The sequence below is a fragment of the Euprymna scolopes genome, chromosome 16 (assembly GCF_053919585.1).
Source record: "Euprymna scolopes isolate OS-2025 chromosome 16, ASM5391958v1, whole genome shotgun sequence".
Classification (NCBI taxonomy): domain Eukaryota; kingdom Metazoa; phylum Mollusca; class Cephalopoda; order Sepiida; family Sepiolidae; genus Euprymna; species Euprymna scolopes.
This window is the reverse complement of record NC_136497.1, coordinates 139372978-139397807: the sequence shown is the minus strand read 5'-3', so window position 1 is coordinate 139397807 and position 24830 is coordinate 139372978. Positions and strand designations below refer to the sequence as shown.

The 24830-nt window shown below is 33.5% G+C and overlaps 1 long non-coding RNA gene and 1 pseudogene across 1 annotated transcript in view; one reads left to right on the top strand and one right to left on the bottom strand.

Annotated features, from left to right (window-relative positions):
- Positions 1 to 24830, bottom strand: part of LOC145296134 (uncharacterized) — a 284886-nt gene that overhangs the window by 230628 nt on the left and 29428 nt on the right. The window lies entirely within an intron of this gene.
- Positions 17961 to 18077, top strand: LOC145296324 (5S ribosomal RNA; annotated as a pseudogene).

Genomic DNA, 24830 nt, shown 5'->3' with positions numbered 1-24830 from the left:
AGATTGTAAGAAATGAAATTAAAGTGTCACGTGGTATCCAACGTTTACGACAAGCATGCGAAAAAGCTTAACCACTGGAGACAAATAAACGCGGGTAAATTCACTTGTCGCAGTAAAACGACAGGTTTACGAGTAAACGAACCGATGACGATGAACGCTTCATTGAACTTGATGGTGACGGCACCGTGGATAACCGAGCGAGTCCCTACCGACTGACTAGACAGCAGGAGGCAAGTCGCAAACAAACATTTTATATTTTATAACATCTAATAAACAAAACGAAAATGTATCTCTTCTATCGACTTGAAAACTAATGACTCAATGTTAACAACGCCTGGTAGCTGCTATCAAATTATGATAATAACGTGGGTTCTACGGTTTGGCATACATTTTCAACACAATAAAACACTATATTTAAAAGGGTTATATAATCACGCGATTTTTAGTTGAGCGTTGTAGTAAGTAAAATCCGCGACTGTTATCGGCGAAATTAAGAAGACTTTGGCATCCGACCGTGCTTATGTAAGTATTGAGATTTCGCATACTGGTGACTCCCGGTGAAAAGGTAGTAGTTCCGACTGTGAAGTTTTGAATTTGGTTTGAGGCATTGTCCTATATATATATATATATATATATATATATATATATATATATATATATATATATAAAATACGCATCAAGTGCGCTTGAAAGCCAAATACAACGTAATATTAGGAAAATAAACAAATATTTTACTTGTTTGAAATTTATCACAAATATATTTCAGAGGTATACTCCATCTTCAGTGTGTTGTTTTGTTTGTTTCTTTTTTTTTTGCTATTCTTCTTCCTATATATATATATATATATATATATATATATATATATATATATATATATATATACGGCTGCTTCTATTCGGGCAGTGAATTAACGATATTTTAACATTGTCGCAAGTAGCTAGGCTCAATTTATTTACACAAAAAGCATCGCTTCATACGCTAATGATAATTAGTATATCACTTCTCAAATGCTTAACCCAAGATAGGGAAGATTTTAGTCATCCACATACAGTACTGTTTCGCTGTTACGTAGCTCATCAGTGCGGCTAGACAAGCAACTGCCTTAAGCCAAGATCAAAACTCGTTGCGCTATATATATATATATATATATATATATATATATATATATATATATATATATATATATATATATATTATTCATTAAAATTAGTATATCCAAATCGAGTACGTTTCATGTATATTGTTAACCTACATATATATATATATATGCACGTTAGACTTGAAAGCACCAAAGCATCTGCAAGTATCCCAGTCGATCATTCGCGCAATTTTCATTCTTGTCTTCATTGTGTGCTTGTTTGCAGATCTCTTGCAGGATTCGGATGCCACTTACGATTAAGTAGATGCAAGCATGCTATATCGAATTAAACATGTTTGAGTTGTCAAGACCTCATACGTCGAAAATCGACCAGAGTGTCCATTATATATATATATATATATATATATATATACTAGAAGATGTGCCGGCGTTGCCCGTGTATTAAATGTAACGTTAAATTCCTTTTTAAAATGTTTAAAAAGAAAACTGATTCGTGTTCATGCGAGTATTATGTTCTTTTTCTAAACAGGTCACTCCTTGTAAGTGAAAAAATACTCCAACTGAGATCGAAACCGAATGACAGTGACTTATGTACGATAACCATTAGGCCAGCTTGATACGATCTTCGCAAATTTTTTAGTGCCTACATTTTCTTAACATAATGTGAACTATTAGCGACCGTGCAGTCGTGAAACAGGAAAATCCGTCGTCTCCCACGTACAAATTTTTTCAATTTTTACTCTTTAATATCCCTTTTCCGGATGAAAACCACGTAAAAAGTTTTCCACGTGCCTGATTACTTTATATGCCAAATTTCAAGTGTGTAGATCAATATTTCGTTGAGTATATAGGTTGAGAAGTATCCTCATATACACATTCTCATATTTATTGATATATGTGTGTGTATGTAACCCTCATCAAACCAGTTATTTTGAGAAAATCTTGAAATAAAGACGAAACGTTGATGAATTTCCTTTTTTCGATTTGTCATGACGTCGAATTATTAGTTTCCTTCCGTAAACACGTACACACATGTAACGTCGTCCAGAACCAACATTTTGTGGCCTCAGTCGCAGAACAGACAAAATACAGAAACGAACTTTGACTCGCTTTTTTCTTACAGCGACATTTATTTTCTCAATCCCTTGTTTCCTCTGTGACGTCCCTTATGTGACCGATTTCTCGAACGTACTCTCACACGTCATCCACGTCTCAAACGTGATCATCTTCTCGAACGTGCTTACTTCGTTTTATAGTCTTTCTTTTTCCTTACCGTGACGCCATTTCACTCACGGCTCGGTATTTGCATATAACCGTCTGCGCTATGTTACATTATTGTGTGTGTGTGTGTGTGTGTGTGTGTGTGTGTGTGTGTGTGTGTGTGTGTGTGTGTGTGTGTGTGTGTGTGTGTGTGTGTATGTGTGCATCACAAAAATGGGTATTAATCTTATAAAGATATGCAAATCGCAATAACATGTCTGACGATAATCGTCAGAAAAAAATCCATCAACTAATTTGACGGTTTTATTGGACGATTCTGACATCGTTTACATCTGAGTGTTTTCCGGATTTGGAAGAAATCGTGAAATCGATTTTTTCTTTGTTTTTTGTTTTTTTTTTTTTCTTTTGAACGGACAAGAAGCAAAGAAAATTACGTTTTCTTCTTAGACTTCTGTAATGGATTTAAAAATCATAGCAATTTATAGAATCATTTCGTTTATTTTTGTTTTTGTATTATATGAGAATATTTAGCATTGAAACTGCTTATTATTTGGCCAGAATTTGTGTTTCGTCTGATCATCTTTAAATTAATAATAAAAAAAGAGCGATAGAAGCCTTCTACCATGTCTGAAAGTGACACAATGTTCAACGAGAGAGATCGGAGATGCGCCGCTGTACAACTCATGCTCTTTGGTCCTGGATATGACCTTAAACTATATCCGATGGCGAGGCCCCAGCTTGCGGGCTTCGAGGAGTGTGGAGCCATCCTTTAATTGTCATTGCTCCCAGGTCCACTCTGACCCGGAGTGGTAGTACTTGTTAGGGTCCCAACTACGGGTTAAATAGAAACCGATTTGAAAACAACAAATATATTCTATTGAAAAAAAAACTTTCCTCAAAATCTTTGGATTCGGCATTAAATAACCTGAAAAGGGTTGATACGCCGTAAAACAAAAACAACAAAACCAACTAATAAAAAAAGTAACAGAAACATTCTTTATTAGTCATATGCATGCGGATGGGGAATCGAAGTCGTCCTCCGGAGTCGGCATCTTTTATAAAAACCAGGTTTGCCAAAATTTTCAACAGTTTAGAGTCTATTCCTTATTCGTTATGTCGAACCATATTCGGTTTTAGATTTGGGGATATCCAGGGGCACAAGATCAGACACTCTAAACTGGGGTAAAAAATTAAAATTTCCTCAGTCTAGTTTCTACACTTCGCGATGACAGATAGACTGAGTGTAATATAAACCATATATTACAATTTGTTTTTAATAAAAAAGGACAAGGAATTTTAAAAAAGGATGCAGCTATTGTGTTATAAGTATTTAACTAGTAGGGAGACCCGACATCGCCCAGGATTGAATTAAAATCAACGAATGTTCCACACTTCCAATATTATTGTCATCGAAATCAGTAAAATCGCCCATTTTTTAATCAAATCGATTGGTTACCTGTTCTAGTCAGGGACCATTTGTGGTACACCGGAATGAAACTTCACATGCCTGCCCGCAGTGTCTTAGTCCACAATACATGCTAGTCTACATTGCACTGTAGAGAACCTACTGTTAATTTTATAAAATTATTTTTTATATATAATGGATTGAGTTAAAGATTAAAATGCAAAAGTTAAGTATCATGTTTCAATTGTGCTCTAAACAGAAACATTCATTTTGCAAGCGCCCCTGTCATACCAAAGAACCCACTGTTATTTTTTTTTTTTACGCCTGACTCTTTTGCTTGTACGGTAATAAAAATTCCCAAATGTATTTGTGATGTTAGACTGTATAAAGGTGTTAACATTATTCAAAATCTAACTGTTCCTTATTCAATCGAATTTTTTATTATGGATTTTCAATATTTGCCGAATGTATGTATTCTGATACAAAACCTTTCTAAGAGCACTGCCGGACACATAAAGTATATTTTGTGTGAAATGTTTACAAAATTGGGGTAGCCCCATTCGGAGTCCATAGGGAACGAACATACCCACACAGACAAAGTATCTTTTATACAGTCAGAAGATTTTATAAGTTTTGGAGTTGTGATCAGGGTCGTTTTTATTTTCTCGATCCAGAGTCTGAAATCGTGTTTCTTTTCAACCTCTGCGGTGATTAATATGTTCAGTTTGCTTAATGATATTTATTTCCGAGTGGGCAGGAGGAATTTTTCCTCGAATTATTGGAAGACATCTCCCGCTACTCATAACAAATTACGAATAACACATTTAGTAAGAGAAATATTTTTCGATTCACTGATGCTTTTTTTTGGGGGGGGGGGGTCTATTCATTCCGCAACAAAATAATAATAATATCAATGTACACTTCGCGTTTTAAAATTTGTCTATAATTATTTTTGTTATCCAAACAAAAGTCAATATTTTTGCATATTTCTGACGAAAAAATATTGAATTCACGGATGTTTGTATGCTGATATTTAGCAAATATTCGACGACAAAAAGAAAGAAAGCTCTATGGCGTCTTATGAATTTGAAGAATTGACGTTCCCACAAACTGAATTAAACATTATTACTTTTTTTTTTTGCGAATGTCTCAAAGAAGACCAGACTCAATTCATTCTTCTGAAGTGATTTTTTTTCGCATTCTTAGAGGGATTTTATAATTACCAAAGAATTTTTTTACAAGAATTTATTTTTTGTAATTCTAAAATTAATATATTTTATTTCCGTTCGACAAGATATATATTTCGATGGAAGCAATAAATAAACTCCATCTTTTGTTCACGTCTTTGTAGGCATTAATATATATATATATATATATATATATATATATATATATATATATATATATATATATATATATATATACCCACACAGAAACTTATACATATGAAAATAATAGTAAAAAGACAAGAGGGTACATCATATATATATATATATATATATATATATATATATATACACACACACACACATACAGAAACTAATAAGTACATATATATATATATATATATATATATATATATATATATATAGCAATAAAGATTTAATACAAAAGGGCACATTGTATATAATTATATACAAATACACACATTATAAAGAGAAGTTAATCTGTATAAATATATATATATGTATATATATATATATATATAAGAAAAGAAAACACATTCTCAAGATGCGTCTATTCCAACAGCGCGTTTAACACTGAAAATACTATCGCAAACACTTGAACCTGACAGATGTATGCGAAAATATTATTTGTAAACTCGAGTCCGACAGATATTTCAAATTTAAATGTGACAGACAGATTAACAGACTTTTATATAGAGACAAGCTGGAATGCATCTGAATTAAGACTTAACCAGTAGGATGACGGATTGGCAAATCTTACTTGGCGGATGTGTGGACTTATCTAACTATGCTAATTCAAATGTAAGTGTGACGAATCGACGAAAATGCTATTGCCAACTCGGCTAAAAGATCTTCTTATAGAAATACGTAAATCTTAAACGTGACCGACAGACTGACAGTGTTTTATATAGAGGGATACCTGAATGTATTTCAATTAAGACTTAAGCAGAATAATAAGACGGCGAACAGAGATCCACTTTGACGGATGTGTGGGCACATCTAAGTATATTATTTAAGCAAGCGTGACAGATTGAAGAAAATGCAACTTCAAACTTAACTATGACAGGCCAATAACAATGCTATTTCAAAAGTAATCGTGACAGAAAACGAAAATGCAATTTTAAAATTAATTGTGACAGACCAACAAAATACTATTTCACATTTAATCGTCACAGGTCGACCAAGAAACAGGTCCAATCATAGAAATAGGTGAAATTAAAACGTGACCGAAAAACTGACGACTTTTTTTAATAGAAAAAGGCTTGGATTCGTCTGAAATAAGATGCGTCCAACAATCTGTACGCTAATCTATGAAAATCTTATTCCTACCGGACGGACAAAGCCTATCGCTAAGCGGCAACGACGCATCTGAAAGAGAAATTTTTCTTATTTTTGTTTCTAACGTTGGATTATATTTTCTCTGCTTTCCTTGTTTTTCTTATGTTTCTATAGAATTTAGAATAACGATTTCTTTTTGTTCTTTTGTGGTGATTTATTGAGTGACGTAAATATAAACATGAGGTGCGAAACGGGGAGGGATGGGGGGTATGAGTACGAAACAGGGGGGGGACATCGAAATAAAGTAGAAAAGGAATAACAGAGACAGATGGAAGGGATGCTGCGGAGATAGGTGACGAAATAAATAAAAGACTGAAATATAGATAGACAGATGGGAATATATATATATATATATATATATATATATATATATATATATATATATATATATATATATATGTCAGCCCCTTTAAGAAATTCGTTTATTATCGTTGAGCACTTTCAGTTGAATTAACGTCGGTCAATTTAGCTCTTATGCATAGATCATCGTATAATGATTAGATCACTGTCTGACTGACGTAAAGAACATTTAAATTTATTAAAATGTTTGAATTAAACGTTGTTTCAAGCGTTTAATGGTAGATAAGGTCTTTGCTAATCGAGCCGGAGATGTCTCGTGTTGCGAGGTTCGAATCGTTCGACTGGTATTAATCGTGACACCTTGCACTGAAGATTCCCGAAAGGATGAAATACTAGTGTTCGAAGGTGTTTAATCATTATATTAAAAAAATAATTATATATAATGATTTTTTTTAATACCAAGAGACACTAATGTTTCATCCTTTCGGAAATCATTAGTGGAGGGTGTCATATATATATATATATATATATATATATATATATATATATATATATATATATATATATATATATGTAAATGACTTACTGACTAAATAGTTTTCTAACGAATGATAAAAAATATAAAAATTAAATAAGTTTTTATATAGTCTTTAAGGTTAAAAAACTTCAAGACAATATATATATATATATATATATATATATATATATATATATATATATATATATATATATATATATATATATATATACAGTAAGTTATAAAATGTATATGGCGATTAAGCTACACTGAATATTCCGCGTTTCATCATCCACTCTAGGACGCTTCAGGCTTATGCCTGAAGCCTGAAGAGTCCTAGAGTGGATGAAACGCGGAATATTCATGGTAGCTTGATCGCCATATACATTTTATAAATTACTAACTAGCTCTACCTACGTATTTTGAAGTAAATACTTAAAGTTTGCGCATAAATCTATACTTTCGTATATTAATTCTATGTGAGTAAATTAAGTAGTTATATATATATATATATATATAAATATTATATATATATATATATATATATATATATATATATATATATATATATATATATATATATATATAATATTTATAAATAAAATTATATAAACATTATTAACGTCTATGCTATGATCAACGTTTTAACGTGGCCGGGTCTCCAACGAAGAGGCGTGTAAATATTGAAAAATTGATCGATTCGCGTAAACTTCTTACAATATTTAGTTAACTTTATTTATTTATTTGTTTATTCTACACACGTATTGAGCACTTTTGAAAAATATTGGTTTTTAGTTTACGTTAACAATATATAAATAAACTTAATCAAATAATACATAAAAAAAAGGTTTCATTCAGTCTTGACAGACTATGGATACTAACGGTAAGGGTGCCTGCGCGTGAAATTTTTGTGACAAGAGTTGCGCAATCTCCAACCACACCTCCCCTGAGTCGACATTGTTGACTACCAGTGGCAAGTGGAGGTTCAGGGCGACTGGAAACAAATGCCGAGATAAACAGAGAGCACATACAGCGCCTAGAATTCTAAAACGGCCACCCATCTGGTACTAGCCAGGTTCGACGTTGCTTAATTTCGGTGATCTGACGGGAACCGGTGTGTCAACGAGATTATGCCGTACAAATTAATACATACATACATACATACATACATACATACATACATGTTGTCTGTGTTTTGAAAAAAAAAAAAAAATATATATATATATATATATAATAAAAATTACAATTAAATTTACCAAAATGATCCAAGATGGTAAAATTAAAGTATAATCCGCGGATTAAGGACTGTCCACTTATCTAGTGTTTCCTTTTCAGATTAAGTGTTTTTTAACATGTTTTATTAACTGTTTGCACGTATATATATATATATATATATATATATATATATATATATATATATATATATATATATATATATATATATATAGCCAGCATTTTTTTGTCTATGGGATATTTCATTAAATAAAATAAACATTTTTGTCTATCAATTCAATTTTCGATCTTTTCCAAATTCCGAATAACAGCCTTCATTTGTGGTGGGAACTGGCTGATGTAATCACCATATTTATCATAAGTCCGAGTACTTTTTAATCCTTCAGGATTATTCGTCAGGGATAAATTAATCTAACTTGTTTAAATATATATATATATATATATATATATATATATATATATATATATATATATATATATATATATATATATATAAAGCTGAACGTCCGTGTGGGTGTCTGGTCACGAATAGGCTCCTATATGGTTGACTATTATAGAAAACTGATCACATATAATGATAGAAAATGTATCGAGACACAGAAATGGGTATGTTTGATCTGGCATAATGATCCATTTTCTGTAGGCTGTTTTTGAACTCAGTCAACGACGGGTACTTTTGCTAGTATATATATATATATATATATATATATATATATATATATAATCCCTTAAGATGCTAAATGTTCCCTGCTTCCTGAATGCTTCATTTCTTAAAGTTTAAATAAAAAATTTCTTTGGATTTTCAAAACTTTATTCCGTATTGGAATGCTCTCCCAGTGTGTGTGTGTGTGTGTGTGTGTGTGTGTGTGTGTGTGTGTGTGTGTGTGTGTGTGATTGGCATCGTCATTTGATGCATACACATCTGTATGTGGCAGCTAGTCTCTCTATCTCTGTCGCAGCATGTGTATGAGCGTATAACTGTATGTGTGTGTGTGTGTGTGTGTGTGTGTGTGTGTGTGTGTGTTTGGTGCACACAATCACATGTATTGCTGATCGGCTCTCTCTATTTCCAACTCTGCATATATGTGTGTATAAGTGTGTGCGTGAGCACTTGTGTGTGCCTGTGTGTGAGTGTGTGTGTGTGAGCAGGCGCGTGTGTGTGAATATGTATGTTCGTGTATTCTGTAAGCTTTATTGTCTTGAAATATGAGTGTGTGTGTGTGTGTGTGTGTGTTTGTATATATGTGTGTGTGTTCGCTCGTCTTTCTAATATTCGCCTCCGTATATGTTTGTTGTGTATGAGTGTGTGTATGTGTGTGTGTGTGTTTGTTGGTGCTCATGCGTGTTTGTGTGTATGTGTGCGCGTGTGCTCCGTCAGTTCTATTGTCTTGAAACAAACCACTAATGGTATTTCTCATGTAAATTGTACGAAATAATAAGCCTATTGTATCGGAGAATTGAAGAAACCAGTACTGAAAAATGGTCTGTCTCATACGAGATTTAAAACTCAAAATTTGCTTTAAATAAACCAATATTCAAAACTTTAAAATAGAAACAAAAAACAAAAACTCCTCATAAAATTATCAAAAAAAAAACGAAAACTCAAGTGAAAATAAAAAACGAACCGTTCTTCGTTTTTTTTTTCTTTGTTCTTTTCTATTGTTTCTTTTTTCTTCTTTTTTTTTCGTTTTCTATAATTTATTTCAACCATTTATGTTCAAATATATCCATTACTGTCGGATCAAAGTTAAGCAGTGTTAGGTCTGGTGAGTAATTCTATAGGAAATCTATGTGAATAGCAGATTTGGACGTGTATAGTTCTCCCTGTAAACGTGTATCCTTTACTTTTCCAACTATGTCCAGTGAATGGAATCACCAAATTCAGTCATCATCACAATGCAATTTTTAGCCCCTTCCATTCAGGTGGAAAAAATAGGAGGTATTAATTTTGGAACGTCCCTCGCGTGTGTGTGTACATATATATATATATATATATATATATATATATATATATATATTAGAATATTTAGCAGTATTTTTTTCTATGGGATATTTCATTAAATAAAACAGACGTTCGACCCTTTCCAACTTCCGAATAAGTCTACACTTCTGGAGGAAACTGGCTGATATGATCACCATATTTCATCGTCAGGGATAAATTAATCTATCTATAATATAAAGCTGAATGTGTGTGTGTGTGTGTGTGTGTGTGTGTGTGTGTGTGTGTGTGTGTATGTATGTGTGTGTGTGTATGTATGTGTGGTCACGAATAGGCTCCTATATGGTTGACTATTTTAAAAAAACTGATTACATATAATGATAGAAGATGTATCGAGACACAGGAATGGGTATGTTTGATCTGGCATAATGGTGATTCATTAAAACTGTGGGGTCTGCGTACGTGCCTGGTCCACAAAGTATGGAAGTAAAACATTTAAAATTTTTTAAAAATTATTTGTTCTTATATATATATATATATATATATATATATATATATATATATTAGAATATTTAGCAGTATTTTTTTCTATGGGATATTTCATTAAATAAAACAGACGTTCGACCCTTTCCAACTTCCGAATAAGTCTACACTTCTAGAGGAAACTGGCTGATATGATCACCATATTTCATCGTCAGGGATAAATTAATCTAACTTGTTTGAACAATTTATAAAGTTATGTATACACATATATATATATATATATATATATATATATATATAAAGCTGAATGTGTGTGTGTGTGTGTGTGTGTGTGTGTGTGTGTGTGTGTGTGTGTGTGTGTGTGGTCACGAATAGGCTCCTATATGGTTGACTATTTTAAAAAACTGATTACATATAATGATAGAAGATGTGTCGAGACACAGGAATGGGTATGTTTGATCTGGCAGAACAGTGTTTCATTTGTGGGTTCTGCGTTCGGCCTGGTCCACAAAGTATGGAAATAAAAAAAATAAAAATTATTAAAAAAACGTTTACAAGTGTTTTTAATATAGATGTACATAAGAATACTTTGATAAGTATGTTTTAACTTAAATAGGGATGGTATAATAAAATTGTGGTGTCTGCGTTCGCGCCTGGCCTCCACAGAATGGAAATAGGTTCAAACTTTAATAAAGACTTTTCATATCTATCTGCGTAAGTATACTTTGATAATTAAGTTTCAGTTTGAAGAAATATGGTATAATAAAATTATGGGGTGTTCGTTCGCGCCTGACCTCCATAGAATGGAAATATGTCACAAAGTTTAACAAGGTTTTTTTTAATATAGATCCACAGAATATTGTGATAAGTGTTTCAGTGTGAACAGGTATGGTGTAATAAATTATGGGGTTTATCTATTTTATTTTTACTTTCATCATATTTTGCTTTTGTTTTGATACCCCCAAATTCAACCCAAATTTACTACCCTTCCTTTTCATAACCTATCATACTTTAATAAATCAGAGTCCATTTTCTGTAGGCTGTTTTTGAACACAGTCAACGACGAGTACTTTTGCTAGTATATATATATATATATATATATATATATATATATATATATATATATATATATATATAGTAGAAATGGTAATTAATAAAAACCTGAAGAAAGTCCTCAATACTGTTGTAGAGCAAATATGCGTTTTATTTTTTTATTTTTTATTACCGTATTTAAGTTACATTTTTGTTTCGGCTACACGACTGTTTTTAGCTACCTCAGACTTTTACAGAAATGTTCGTTTATGGCATATAGTTTCGAAATGTCAGGGGCTAAAAATGTGTTCCTTCGATTTTCTCATTTCGTCCTTATCGATCAGATGATACAATAAATGTCTATGTAACTTTTATCCATTATCTTTTAATATGCATATATATATATATATATATATATATATATATATATATATATATATATGTATAATGAAAGTTTAAATTAGAAAGTAAATGTTTTACCTCTTGTTAAAGTGTTTATATATATATATATATATATATATATATATATATATATATATATATATATATATATATAAAGTTATAAAATATATATGCCGATTAAGCTACACTGAATATTCCGCGTTTCATCTACTCTAGGACTCTTCAGGTTTATGCGCATAACCCTGAAGAGTCCTAGAGTGGATGAAACGCGGAATATCCAGTGTAGCTTAATCGCTATATATATTTTATAACTTACTTACTAGCTCTACTTACGTATTGAGCACTTTTGAAATAAATACTTAAAGCTTACGCATAAACTTACACTTTCGTATATTAATTTTATGTGAGTAAATGAAGTATATATATATATATATATATATAAAGTTATATTCCAAAATCCATGATGTTGACCATCTTATAATTTATTCCTTTAATTTAGTTGACTTATACAATTTTTGACAGCATCTGTTTCGTAGTGTAAAATCATTTTTTGTCATTTATTCTCTATATTGCTCTGTAATTACATTGAGCTTCTTTATAAGGATTGATATATAATAAGAAAATATATTTCTACAGAAATATATTTTCTTATTATATATACATATATATATATATATATATATATATATATATATATATATATATATATATAACTACTTCATTTACTCACATAAAATTAATATACGAAAGTATAGATTTATGCATAAACTTTAAGTATTTACTTCAAAAGTGCTCGATACGTAGGTAGAGCTAGTTAGTAATTTAGAAAATATATATGGCGATTAAGCTACACTGAATATTCTGCGTTTCATCCACTATAGGATTCGTCAGGTTTATGCGCATAAGCCTGACGAATCCTTTTGTGGATGAAACGCAGAATATTCAGTGTAGCTTAATCGCCATATATATTTTCTAAATTACTATATATATATATATATATATATATATATATATATATACTCTTTATTTGTTGCTACACATTTATGAGCATGTTTCGGTCAGCTAGTAATCAGTAACTAGAGACCTCTTCAGGCGATAGAGCTTATGGATCCTCAGCCAAGAAAATATTCGACAAACATCATTTTTTTTCACAATAAGGCCCTTGTAAACTGAGGTATAAGCTGTATCGCCTGAAGAGGTCTTTAGTTACTGGGAAATAGCTGACCGAAACATGCCCATGAATGTGTAGCAACATAGTACTGCTTATGTAAAAACAAATAAAAGTGTATACCCTGCTCTACTTCGGTATTGAGCACTCTTGTATTAACCTTGTTAAATGTAATTGATTACTTAACCTCTGGAAAATATAAACCTACAAGTTACGAACTACAAGCACTTGTACCCCTTCAACGTGAATACCCTCGACAACCCCGACAACCCCAACAACCCCGACAAGCAGCCAAATCCCACCCCTTCACAGTAGAGACCCCTAGGTGCAAGAAGGTCTTCGGCTCCAATAGTTTCTTTCCCAGAACTGATAGACTTCGGAACTCCCTTCCCGGATTCTGCTTTCCCAACTGTACTGACATGCGGAAGTTTAAGTGTAATGTGAACAGACATCTTGCTGCTCAACTCCCTACATAGTATCCCTGCAACTTATGTCCCCGATAGTAGTCGCATACTTCAAAGTGGCACTGTGCCTTGTTTTGGGTGAAAATTGAATAAAAAAACAAAAAAAAATCAGATTATATATATATATGTGTGTGTGTGTGTGTGTGTGTGTGTGTGTGTGTGTGTGTGTGTGTGTATATGGGCATTCCACCTTAAAGCACTTAGAGATGCATAAAATAAAGGTTGCATTATGAAAGGAGAAACAACACCATGAAGCTGGCAAGAAGTTGTAAAAACGTGACAAAATTTCAAGGATTTCGTTTCGCGACAGATGATTCAGTTTTTGAAGTAACCGTGTTTTGTTTGTGTTTTGCATCCATTGAGAAAAGCGACGGACGATCTCTCGCACGTGCGCACGGATGCGCGTGCGCCTGTGAGCTACTACGTCGCCGTTTCAGACGACACAATACCGTAGATAGAATTAGTACGGAAATACGCTCGCACGAAATCGACTTTAGTCCCCTCTCTCTCTCTCTCTCTCTCTCTCTCTCTCTCTCTCTCTCTCTCTCTCTCTCTCTTTCTCTCTGATACACATGCCCCCACCTCGCATACACACAGTTTCCATTGATGTGAAAACACGTAATACCATTTCCGCTACGTATTTTTTTTCTTAAAATAAAGTCGTGCGTTGTCTTTCCTTTTTCTGTCTATGCAGACGGTTTTGCAGACCCCATGAGATTACTTGGGCAATTTACGGACTATAGTGAAATAATAATTTTTCTTTCTTTTTTTTTTTTAGGATTTATTAACCTTTCTGTAGTTTCACCTTACAATTTATTGAACAGAATAAACCCTAAAAATATAATTTTAACCTTAGCATGTCCTATCTAAACCCTAGCACGGTCCATAAACTGCACAAGTATCAAATCTCCTAATGAAAAACTTAAGCACATTTGTATTTCTCGTAAGAATGTGTTGGGAAAATTTTCTGGTTAATCTTAGTTCTGTTTTGTTTTTGTTTTTTGGGGGGGGGGTTTTGTTGTGTCTTTTTTTTTTTCATCTTCCCTCGGTACGTGATAATTCATAGGAATACCGACACGAGTGATATTTTTTGTGTCGGACATGTCCGTATTCCTTGCTTTTTTAAAATGTTGTACCAAAAAAAATCTATTTATTGAAATCGAGAATTGCACCGATTGACCCTAAATGGAATCGGAGGAAACTATGAATGCTAGCATTAAACTCCCAATTCGAATATCTGTAGGTACAAAGAGATTTTTTTTTATTTCAATAACATTAAAATGCTTTTGAGAACTTCTCCAATCTTATACTGTGACCTTTTGTTTCACAAATCCAAATTCCTATATATCAAGTTCCAAGTCTGTAAGCAAAAAATTGAGAGAGAGAGGTTTGGTAAGGACCGTTTCGCACGCACAGAGACAAAAAATATAGCTACATACAAACATACATACGTACATACATACATACATACATACATACATGCATACATACATCATACATACATACATATATACATACATGCATACATACATGCATGCATGCATACATACGTGCATACATACATACAAACATACATACATGCATACATACATGCATACATACATACAAACATACATACATACAAACATACATACATGCATACATACATGCATACATACAAAGAAACATACATACATACAAACATACATACATGCATACATATATACATACATGCATACATACATACATATATACAAACATACGTACATACATACAAACATACATACATACATACATACATACAAACATGATGATTGCAACATCTTGTCGGACGAGTGCCACTCCCTCAGACACTTAAAGTCCATAAGCCCAAATGCCCGAGGGAGTATCTATACACAGATGATGTTACAGAGTCTTAGCTTTGTACGGCAGCTAAGTCTCTCTCTCGGTTCAAAATGTTGAGATCCAGCAACAAGCAAGAGCAAGATAGCCAGCAACAAATCAAACTGCAGACCAGCTTAATGCGGGTACTGGTCTCCCGCTTTATGGTTTTTTAAAACCATAAAACATACAAACATACATACATACATATATACATACATACATACATGCATACATACATACATGCATACATGTGGGTATGCTAAAACTTTTAAATCCTAAATGCTACGCACTTATGCATAATATAGAAAATATGTCCGTATTTCTTGCGTTTATAAAATGTTGTACCACACAAAAAATAGAATAGTTAAATGAAAGCAATCATCCAATAAGAAACCATAAAAAATTAATCATTAATTAATGAACGCTTGTTGTTGTTTTTTTTGTTTTTTTTTTTACACAGTGATCACCACTTATCAAGGCCCGGAAGCCACTCAGGGATAAGGGTTATTGCAAGTACATTACGTTAGTGTGGAGATTTGATGGAGTGTTTACTTAAGGGGGCGGTTCATTAGGAATTTGTTAACATTAGACTTGAAGACATCCAAGTTGTAGTCCGGAGGGAAGCAGGCAGACGGAACAGAGTTCCACAGGCGTGCAGTTCTAAGAAAGGAGCTTTGTTCATGGAATCCGCGTTTTGATTTAGGCACAGATATAGAGTGGGGGAAATTTTTCACAGTGGATTCAGCTAGACGGGTGTTTTTCGTGAAAGATTGGCGAGGGGGGACCAGGGATTGGAGTTCAGACGAGCATCTGCCATGAAAATAACGATAAAACAAGGATAGGCTCGCAACGTCTCTTCTGTGGGAGAGGGATTGCAGGGTAGAGAAAAGGGCATCCCCCACTAAGCCACGAAGTCTATTTTGTACTCTGTCAAGGCATGATAGGCTGTTTTCAGCAGCTCCTGCCCAGATATGGCAACAGTATTCCATCCTTGGACGTACTTGGCTTTTATATAGATAGAGAATTGCATGCAACTTAGTTAAACCTTTATAAGTCGCTCACATCCACATGACTGCGTATATTAAAAAGTTTGTTTTAATATCTTCAAAATAGAAAAAAAGGGGATTTTAATATCAATGTCAGTGTGACAACTCTAAACTTGTGTGTGTTATTAAATTCATTTAAGCTTGCATGTAAAAGTGTAATAGTTCAAATATATATTAAAAGATCAAAGTGTAGTATTTGTTCTGTTACTGCCCTTCATCTTTTCTGTTCTTAATTAATGAAAACAAAATCATTTTAAACTGTGTTAATTTTAATTTTTGTTCCAGTCCAGAGTACCTCTTTTGAGGGAGCCTGATTTCCCCTATGTTAAAACTCAACCACGTATCTATCTCTGTCCTTATAGGGGGGCAACTAAATAGGAAATTTTAGCATATCCATTCCTATTTAATGGCTCTTGAGTATCTGAATATATGGAAAGACCAAAGAGGTATAACACCATCCAGACCTCGACTTAACACATACTGAGATACATAGTATCGTAATGTCACTCCACAGTCGGTTATCAACCAGAAATCAATGGTGAGCGGCTGGTGCGAGAACATCAAGTGAGGTTTAATATTGATTGAATAAAGCGAAGAGTTGTCACTCAGTTTCCAGTGACATTCATGTGGGTTTTTTTTTTAATACTAGTTATCTTTCATTCGTAGAACCTACAGCGAAAACGACATAATAATAATAATAATAATAATAATAATAATAATAATAATAATAATAATAATAATAATAATAATAATAATCAGAACAGACAGGTCTATTGTTCGCGTGTTCCTGGAGCGGCTTCCGCGACGCATAGGACATGATCGTTGTCTTCAATGGAGACAAAGAATTGTCGACTTCGATTTTAAAATGTTCTCGATGGAACAAAAACACAACGATCAATGATACCACAAGCGTCGCACGTCTCTTTCTCTCTCTCTCTCTCTCTCTCTCTCTCTCTCTCTCTCTCTCTCTCTCTCTCTCTATCTATCTATCTATCTATCTCTTGCTCTCTCTCAATATATTGTATTATAACTGATATTATACATTGTTCAACGTACATAATTAAGCTCTATTGTTTTATATAAGAAATATTGAGATTCTAAAAGCAATTTGGTTCTGATTCTCAAGCACTTGTCGTACCAATCTATATTTATCTTTATAAAATCCATTTAATGTTACTAATCTAATATATAAATATCACCTGTCTGTTTAAATATATGTATGTATGTATGTATGTATGTATGCATGTGTACGGGATATGTATGTGTACGGCATAATCACGTTGACACACCAGTTCTCGTCAGATCACCGAAGTTAAGCAACGTTAAGCCTGGCTAGTACCAGATGGGTGACCATTTGGGAATTCTAGGCGCTGTATGTGCTTTCCGCTTATCTCGGCATTGTTTCCAGTCGTCCTGAACCTCCACTTGCCACTGGTATTCAACAATGTCGAATCAGGAGAGGTGTGGTTGGAGATTGCGCAACTCTTGTCACAAAAATTTCCCGCGCAGGCACCCTTACTGTGGGTATCCATAGTCTATCAAGACTGAAGGAAGCCTTTTTTATGTATGTATGTATGTATGTATGTATGTCTAAACCTTTCGACAGAGGCGACGGATTTTAACGAGATCAGTATCATTTAGAAGGTCAACCCTTCGGATGACAAATATCGACAAATTAGCTAAAAACATTAATTCCTTCACCCTCAACTGGGCACTTTTCTACAAGGAAGAGTCGCTTTTTTCGCCGATATTTTCGAAAGTCATCCTCTCTTTTCGATCGACTGGCCTTAATTTAAATCTTCGCCACTTCCGGTTTGACGATGGATGCAACGATAAAGACGTCACTTTTTTTGCCCCGTTCTTTTCCTCCTTCGTGATACAAGTTCAAGCCTGCCTGCTTACAACCACTTTTTTTTTTTGCCCAGCATACACTTCCAAACACCCGGGCAACGCTGGGCACCTAGGCTAGTCTATAAATATAAAAGCGAAAATGTATGTATGTATGTATGTATGTATGTATTTATGTGTGTGTGCACTTTTTCTGTATGTCTGAAAAAAGGCTTTTTTCGTCGGCCTTCTGGGTCGGCTCGCTCCTTTTTATATCACGTCTAAATCATAATAACTACGACTTAAGAACGGAAGTCGTGGCTATCTTTAATTTGCTCGACTTTTACCAGCTATTTTCGATCACCGCGTCTTTGAAAAGCGAATGATGGGGCGGGGGAAACAGTAACTGGTTTGCAGCGCAAAACTAGGTCAAACATCACGCCACTTAACTTCCTCGCACCTGTCAATTTCACTTTATAAACGTTAACTTAACACGCTTATCAATTCCTCTCCCCTCGTGGCTGAGATGGTTAGGTGGCTGACTTTTTTGCCCCTTTCGTTTCCACCTTTGTGTCAAGGGTTCGGGGTTCAATCTTACCTTCCTACTAAAACTTTTTATTTTTCACCTCCAAATACCGGCTAACGTTTTTTGTTTTCAATACACACCTCCAAACACCCGGGCAACGCCGGGTATTCCCCGCTAAAAGACCATACCCCCCCTCTAATCTTAGACAAATTCTGGTTGATAATGCAAAAGTTGTACAACACGAAAACAATTCTAAAAAGTAAAAATTTCTCGAAACAACCTACATTAGAACCTATGATTAATAAAATCGCATTCGAGAGGAGCAACCGTGTGTTAACATGTCTGGCGTAGCACGTAAACGATGCGCTTTGCCCATAAACTCGTTCATTTTATAACTTAAATTTTTAATCGACTTTATATATATATATATATATATATATATATATATATATATATATATATATATATATATATATATATAACTTTGTCTGTCTGCGTGTTCCTTCCTTAGACTCGGAAACGGCTGAACAGATTTTCTTTAAAATTTACTGAACTTTAGTGTATAACTCTATATGATCTTAGTTAAGTTTTGTCTCAGAATATCAACGATAATTACCGATAATTGATAATCGAAACCGTTATTTTATCATCAGTAAAGCTATTTTTTCCATGTCGTCGCTTAGCAACAATGATAGAACAACGGGCCGTGAAAATTCCACTGTGAGTAAGTTGATAGCGTGTTTTTTTGTTTTGTTTTTTTTTTTCTGCATGACGTGATCTGTAGGTTCGAACTTCGCACGTAAATTTCTTAATATTTGTTTTTCATTAACCGCAAAGAATTTTATAAGACTTAAAAATTTACGTATTTTTTAGCAGTGCAAAAGTAAATTGTGCTCCTGAAGAAATTGCAAAACAGTCTACACACATATTTAGTGAAAATGTGAATCAGAGGTTACTTATATGTCAGTTTAAAAAACATGCATCCCCCCTCAACAACCAAGCACAAGTAGTATGCCCGGAAACATAAGGAATTTTTCGACACAGGTGACTAATTGTAGAACTATACAGGGACAACCACATAAATTCTTACAACGAATAGATAGTCGATGTTGATTCTGTGGTTTCTTTCGCATACGGTTCAAGAAATCATGGCCCCCAAAACCTCGCCAAAATAGTTGGTTTTGGGCTGCTTGAAGAATAGTTGCTAAGAGTTGGGTTGTTGCTAGCACGTTGCATCCACTGTGATTCCAAAAAGGAATGGAAATTAGATTCATAAACATTAATAGACCAAAGTTATAATAATAATTTTAAAAATAAACATTAGAATGAAAATACTAAATAATAACGTATAATAAGCAATATACACATATATATGTGTGCGTGTGTGAATGTGTGTGAGTATATGTGTGTGTATTGTGTATATGTGTGTGTGTGCGTATGTGTGTATGTCTGTATGTGTGTATGCGTGTGTGTATATGTGTGTGCGTGTGTGTATGTGTGTGCATGTCTGTGTATTTGTGTATGTGTGTATGGGTGTGTGTATGTGTGTATGTGTGTGCGTGTGTGTATGTGAGTATGTGTGTGCATGTCTGTGTATGTCTGTATGTGTGTATGCGTGTGTGCATGTGTGTATGTGTGTGCGTGTGTGTGTGTGTGAGTATGTGTGTGCATGTCTGTGTATGTGTGTATGTGTGTGTGTGATATAAATTGTTCAAAACCAGTTAGATTAATCTATCCCTGACGATGAATCCAGAAGAATGGGAAAGTGCCTGGCATTACAACAAATATGGCAATTACATCAGCCAGTTCCTGTCAGAAGTGAACGCCGTTATTCAGAAGTTGGAAATGATTAAAAACAATTATTAGACAAAAAACGTCTATCTTATTTTAAGAGAACAATGCTGTCTAAATATACCTATGTGTGTGTGTGTGCGTGCACATGTGTGTGAGCGTGTGCGTGTGAGCGCGCGCGTGTGTGTGTGCGTGAGAGAGAGCGCGTGCGCGCATGTGTGTGTGTGTGTGAGTGTGTGTGTGTGTGTGTGCGTGCGTGAGCACGTGCGTGTGTGTGTGTGTGTGTGTGTGTGTGTGTGTGTGTGTGTGTGTGTGTGTGTGTGTGTGTGTATTATTGCGTTTGCCGAGAATGGGTTGAATAATGGACATAATAGTCCAAGGGGGCTTAGCGACCGGGTTTGAAACATTCTACCTACAGTAATTATCACATCCTACACTGATGATTGTGTAAGCATGGAACGCTAGCGGTCGTGCGTAAACAATCCTATTGTTTTAATTCTCTGTAATTCTAACCAGATCAACTCGGTTAAATATCGATTATGATAAACTGATATATTTTCGATTATCTCCCTTATTATTCTTTACACATGCGCACACACACGAACATGTGTGTGTGGGGAGGGGGGGTGGAGAGATAGAGTGAGAGAGAGAGAGAGCATTTAATTTATCTACCTGTTGGCAGGTCTCGATGCTTTGTCAACCAGTCTACCAGAAACAAGCATACCTAGTTTTGTTTTTCCGGAATTACCTTGGTTCTGTCTGCAAATATATCGATTCTTTAGTATCTACATACTAATCTAACCAATCGATACATTATCTATAGCAATCGGTTTTATCAAGTTACGCATTGCAGTGGCTACTAATTTAATATATAAAAGTAAATATAAATACACAAATATATACGTGTGTGTGTGTGTGTGTGTGTGTGTGTGTGTGTGTGTGTGTGTGTGTGTGTGTGCATACGCACCAGGAGTCAGGTCAGGATCGGGTTTGTGGTCTTAGCCGATATGATAGGGAACACGAAATTGCCAGTAACGGCAATGCATATGTGAAAACACTCTTGGTGCATTTAGAAAATGAATTTTACACCGTTATATACATAATATTCAAAAATTGCATAAGAGTTATATGATTGTTTCTGCGCTACGAAACAGGTGCTGTCAAGACTTGAAGATTTCAACATGCTGAAAGGAATAAACGGTAATATAATATAAATATATATATATATATATATATATAGAGAGAGAGAGAGAGAGAGAGAAAGATAGAGAGAGAGAGTATAAATAACAAAAAGTTATATTCCAAAATTCATGATGTTGACCATCTTATAATTTATTCCTTTAATTCAGTTGACTTATACAATTCTTGACAGTATCTGTTTCGTGGCACAAAATCAATCACTTAATATTTATATCAATCAGTGGAACAGTTATGCCCTTAACTCATCAGAAGAAATAGCAACAATCAATCCGTCAAAAGGAAATGAAGTGTGGTTTGACATGATTAAAATCCGACAATTGGAAGAGAAGCTGCAAATACCTTTAATATGTTTCAATTACGCTATATTGCTCTGTAATTACATTGAGCTTCTTAAATAAGAATACATGTGTATTATCAGAAAACATATTTCTACAGAAATAAATAAATATATATATATATATATATATATATATATATATATATATATATATATATATATATATATATATATATATATTATTATTATTATTATTATTAGTGGTGGGATGATTAATCCGTATCGGAACCGGGAATCGAAAAAATCGGAATATTTGAAGGTATCGGGATGGATATTGGAATCAGAAAAAATGTGTACTGATTTCCCGATGCCAAAACGATTCTTTTAATTTCTTTTTTATTTGATTTTGTTTAAAGCAAAATCTTCCATTGCTGGTAATAATGAAAAAATAGTTAGTATTTATTGATTCTAAAATACCAGTGGAGCTAAAATCGATAAATCGTCCGTCACAAGTATATTTTTACGTACATTTAAAAGGTGTGTGTTTTACGGTAATCAGAGAAAAAATACAACGATATAGTTAAATATTTAGAGAGTTATAGATAATCGGAATCGGAGCTGGCAAGTGTATCGGAATCGTCCTATCACTAATATATATATATATATATATATATATATATATATATATATATGTGTGTGTGTGTGTGTGTGTGTGTGTGTGTGTGTGTGTGTATATATATATATATAGTGGAAATGGTAATTAATAAAAACTGAAGAAAGTGCTCAATGCTGTTGTAGATCTAATATGCGTTTTATTTTTTATTACCGTATCTTTCTGTTAAGTTACATTATTGTTTCAGCTGCTTGAGGATGCTACAGACGGCCAATAAAACGGCCAAGTAGCTGAAACAATAATGTAACTTAACAGAAAGATACGGTAATAAAAAATAAAACGTATATATATATGTGTGTGTGTGTGTGTGTGTGTGTGTGTGTGTGTGTGTTTGTGTGCGTGTTTATTTACATAAAAGAATAGTAATTTTTGTAAGGATATGTGTGTAAATGTAGTACACGTACAGGTAAGCTTTTAATGTTAATGGTGTTGTAAGAAAAAAAATATTCGCGTAGAATGGAAATAGGCACAAACCTTAATAAAGACTTTTCATATATATCTGCGTAAGTATACTTTGATAATTATGTTGCAGTTTGAAGATATATTGTATAATAAACTTATGGGGTGTTCGTTCGCGCTTGACCTCCATATAATGGAAATATGTCACAAAGTTTCACAAGGCTTTCTAATACAGATACACAGAATATTGTGATAAGTGTTTCAGTATGGTATAATAAATTATGGGGTATATCTATTTTATTTTTACTTTCATCATATTTTGCTTTGGTTTTGATACCCCTAAATTCGGAGCTATCTCTTTACAACCCTTCCTTTTCATAACCTATCATACTTTCATAAATCAGAGTCCATTTTCTGTAGGCTGTTTTTGAACCCAGTCAACGACGGGTACTTTTGCTAGTATATATATATATATATATATATATATATATATATATATATATATATATATATATATATATATATATATATATGTATATAGTAAATTTTGAAAATATATTTATGGCAATTAAGCTATGCAATTAAGGTACACAGAGACTTCCGTTTTTATTTCCACCGTGTAAGGACTCGTTAAATGCATTTTAGCCTTATGCTTCCCTACGAGAGTCACACACAGAAACCTCTGTATAGCTTAATTGCCATGAATATATTTTCAAAATTACTAGTTCGCTCTACTCACGTACTGAGCACTGTAAAATAGAACCTCTCCTTATAATATTTTATGTGGATCCATGAAATATTTACACACACACACACCCATACACACACACACACACACACACACACACACACACACATATATATATATATATATATATATATATATATATATTATGTTATTGCTCTGTTTACCACATTGAGCTCTCATACCCGGATTTCCTCCTGGAATTATTCCATTATAACACTATATATATATATATATATATATATATATATATATATATATATATATATATATATATATATATATATATATATATATATATATATATATATATATATCGATAAATATTGCATATTTTATGCATGTGTCTGCTGGGGTATTGTGTGGTAAAAAGTTAGATGAAGAGAGAGCCTCAGCAAAATTTTCAATTATTTAGAAAAATTATCTTTCATGCCATGAATGCATAAGTTCAGCGATCATAACAATGAAATTTGTAGTCCTCTCTCATCTGATCCATTCAGGCGGAATAAAAAATTACAGGCATTATTTTTAGACCGTCTCTAGTATATGCCAGTATTTCTGGGCGCATTCGCATAACGCAAACATATACACACACGCACGCGCGTGCCCGAACGAATACAAAGGCGAGTAAAGTCGTCCCGACCGATTCATTTCAAACACGCTTTAGCGAATATTACCAGGTGAATGTTAACAT